The sequence below is a fragment of the Crinia signifera genome, chromosome 4, assembly GCF_055691185.1.
Source record: "Crinia signifera chromosome 4, ASM5569118v1, whole genome shotgun sequence".
Taxonomy (NCBI): Eukaryota; Metazoa; Chordata; class Amphibia; order Anura; family Myobatrachidae; genus Crinia; species Crinia signifera.
This window is the reverse complement of record NC_139220.1, coordinates 44,471,022-44,474,565: the sequence shown is the minus strand read 5'-3', so window position 1 is coordinate 44,474,565 and position 3,544 is coordinate 44,471,022.

The window sequence follows — 3,544 nt, the reverse complement described above, 5'->3', positions numbered from 1 at the left end:
CAGAGTCCAGTTTATTCAGTGTTTTAGTACAGTTCCAAGTCAAGGTTATATTACATTATGGAATACACTGTTTAATATTCCTTAAAGGTGGATAAATACAACTAGACAATGGGCCTTATTCTGATCTGAGCTCAGTATAAATTTGTTTGGAAAATGGGCAAAACCGTTTGCACTGCAGGTGGGGTAGATGTAACATGTATAGAGAGAGTTAAATTTGGGTGGGGTGGGGGGGCGTGGCCTAACGCTGAAGAGAACAGACGTCTCCTAGCAGAGCTCCCACAATATACCCTCCAAAACGGCATTTTGTGCCTAATCTTGATCCCCTACTGCCTCCAATATTACCTGCCTGTCCGGTGGGGTCCCCCTGAATCGGGGTTATCGGTGCTGCGGAGCCGGGGGTAGGAGGAATCCTGCCCTGCGGGTTGCGGCCTGGTAGCCCGGACGAAGCCGCGGCCTCAATTTCAGCAAGCACCCGGCGGATGAGCTCCAGGATCCGCTCGGAACGGAATCCGGGACCTCGCGGTGTAACACCAGGCTCTGGGAGGTAAGCGGAGTCTCCCCCTGCCCTAGCGGACTACCCTCTCCTGCCCTGGTGAGCTTGTTGGCCGGAGGGAGGCTCAGGGCTGCAGGGTTTCGCTCCGTCTCCTAGCCGCGGCGGCCATCTTGGATTCGGCCGGCGGCTTACATCCACGCTGCCGCGGCGAGAGGGAGAGGGCACCTAACATAAAATATAGCAGAGGGCTCGCATCTGGAAGCGGTGGGCCCCCCCCCCCAGAGCCTGAGAAGACAGTGAGAGGGGACGCGCTGGGGCGCCGGTGCTCCCCACGGAGGGGCTGAGTGGACTGGGGTGCCCTGGAGAATAGGAGCAGCGGCCTTCTTGAGGATACACCAGCAACCCCCTGCACATAGAAGCTGGCCCATTCTCCCCTCCAGAGCCAGATACCTGGAGCGGTCACCTTCCAGTGGGCACAGCAAGTGGGCTTAATCCCCCACTAAAAACTACCCACTATACAACACCCACTGATTCTGATACAGAGACTGTCCCTGCAGTGTGGCACTCTCTCCTTGGGATATTGACATAGACTGACCCTGCAGGGAAACCTCTTGCCTTTTGCCCCTGTTCCTGGGGGTACTATACCTGCCTGCCCTACCCCCCTGCTAGGTTCACTGTGCTTGGAGTGTGCTGAGATATATAAGATACCCCTGATTCAGTTCCATAGGTTCATCTCCCTGCAAAAGCTCCTCTAAAAGGGAGATATTCCCTACCCTAGCACCACAGCCCTGGTCTCCACACTCCATCTTGTGGCCGATATTGAAACTGCAACTCAAGTTTAAATTTAAAACCTCTCTACTTTACTATTACTGTACGATGCCATGATACCTCCCTTATCCGCAATAAATCCAGGATGACAGCTCTGGATGGACACTGTTAACATACTACAGGCCATGACTCCCTAGCCACCCGCTAATATGGGGGAGTGTGGCCACTGGTCTCCCTCCGGGCTTCTGTGAATTCTCCCTTGAGTCGGTACTACCAAGTGTCTCTGAAGTCGCCCCCCCTGTTTACTCTCAGTGTATTTCCGGTCCACTTATGAGGAAGTCTAAGAGAGGCCCACAGACACCTATGTCTAAGCACCCAAGTGACGGCTCTTCCAAACCTACAATTTTTCAATACCTTACCCACAACTCCGGGACAAATATAGAAGACTCCCAGGCACCTTCAGACTGTTCGCAATCACCTAGAGACCCGCTGCAAATGGACTCCTCTCCTGGTCCCTCCATCCCGCAACACCCTGAGACCACATTGACGGAGGTCCTAGCATACCTCCGCACCTTACCTACTAAGTCAGACCTCCCTTCCAAAAAGGACTTCTTGGACATGGAGCAGAAGCTACGTGAAACGATCAAAACGGAGATCTCATCAGTCCAATCTGAGCTAAACCAGACAACGCAGCGTGTTTCAGACCTGGAAGATCTCACGAATGACGTGGTTCACTACCAGGATAAATTATATGAAACAGCATCCACCCACGCCCAGGAATTAAAGTCCTTGCAGCGGCGCCTTGATGATTTGGACAACAGGGGGAGGAGAAATAATCTACGCATCAGAGGTCTTACAGAAGACATCCAAGGGCCTGGAATTATTGACGCGCTCACAAAAATATTTAACGAATTAACAGATGCCGCACCTGACCACACGTTTCTCTTTGACCGTGCCCACCGCGCATTGAGACCAAGGGGTCTTCAACCTGACAAGCCGAGGGATATTATCTGCCGGTTGCACTATCACAGAGAGCGTGAAGAAATCCTGAGTAAAGCCCGCAAACTGGAAGCCATTGAATTTAATGGAGAAAGGGTGCATATATTTCCAGACTTGTCTTGGAACACTCTCCAACAAAGGCGTCTGCTTAAACCCCTCACGGATCAGCTTAAACAGAAAAACGTTAGATTCCGCTGGGGCTTCCCTTTGAGTATCCAGGCGACTCACGAAGGTAAAATGGTGACTCTGCAGACCCCGGAAGACTTAGACCCATTCTGCAAAGCCCTCGATATCCCAAGACCACATCTCGCTGACTGGCTACATCTGACAAAACGTCTAGACCCTCCGTGCCCTCCGTCTGGACGCGCACGATGGCAGACAGTAGGCAGTGGTGCCGGAATGGCCTCCCCAGCAACGTCAACCCACTCCGACCACGCGACCTGACTTGGAGCCTTTTGAGAAGGACTGGTCCTCATCTTACATAAAGGAGGGTGTGATATACCCACTGCATGGTGAACTCCCTGCTATTACATTGCAATTTGTGGATGTCTCCTCCTCCTCATGCTCCCCTTGAACGGGGGGGGCCTTCCCGTGACGTAGAGAATGGCCCATAACCAAGAGGCCTAGACGCTGTGGCCCCCTTATACCACATTTATGGAACTCAGGTGTGAGTTGTAATTTCTTGTAACTTTTTCGGGTCACAACTTTCATATAACTTAAGATCGATTACCTGCCCTATTCAAAATGCCTTAGATATTACTTCATGATAATGTTGCAGGGAGATAGGAGCACCTGTTATACATAATAACCAGGACCCTCTAATTGTGTTTTTCTCACCTAGTGATTACTCTAGGGTTCCTGCTCCGGGCCTCGAGGGACCCCCCTATATGTCCTTAGTGCAAAAGAGTTATCAGAGTTGTTTGTTCTTTTTCTGTTTCTCTATATTTTTCTCAGCTTAGAGAGGTTCCCTAATTCAGGCTTTAATAATTTGACCAATGGGATGTTGTCTGTTCCCGGACAGACCCTCTACACCAGGGGACTATCGTTCCTCTAATCGAGGGACAGTTGTTGGTAGATTTGTTTATTGTCACAGTACCGACTTTTTGAAATGTTATTGGTTCTGTTTATACCTTAAACTACCCCGCGCCCGGTGGGGGATGTGGCCACCGCCCCCAGTTGGGGTGAACCACATTTCTTTTTGGACTATGGTGCACCATGCGTGCACCATGCGTGCACCATTCAGTCCAACAGTGGTTTCATATTGTTCTTGTTGATAGCTTATAT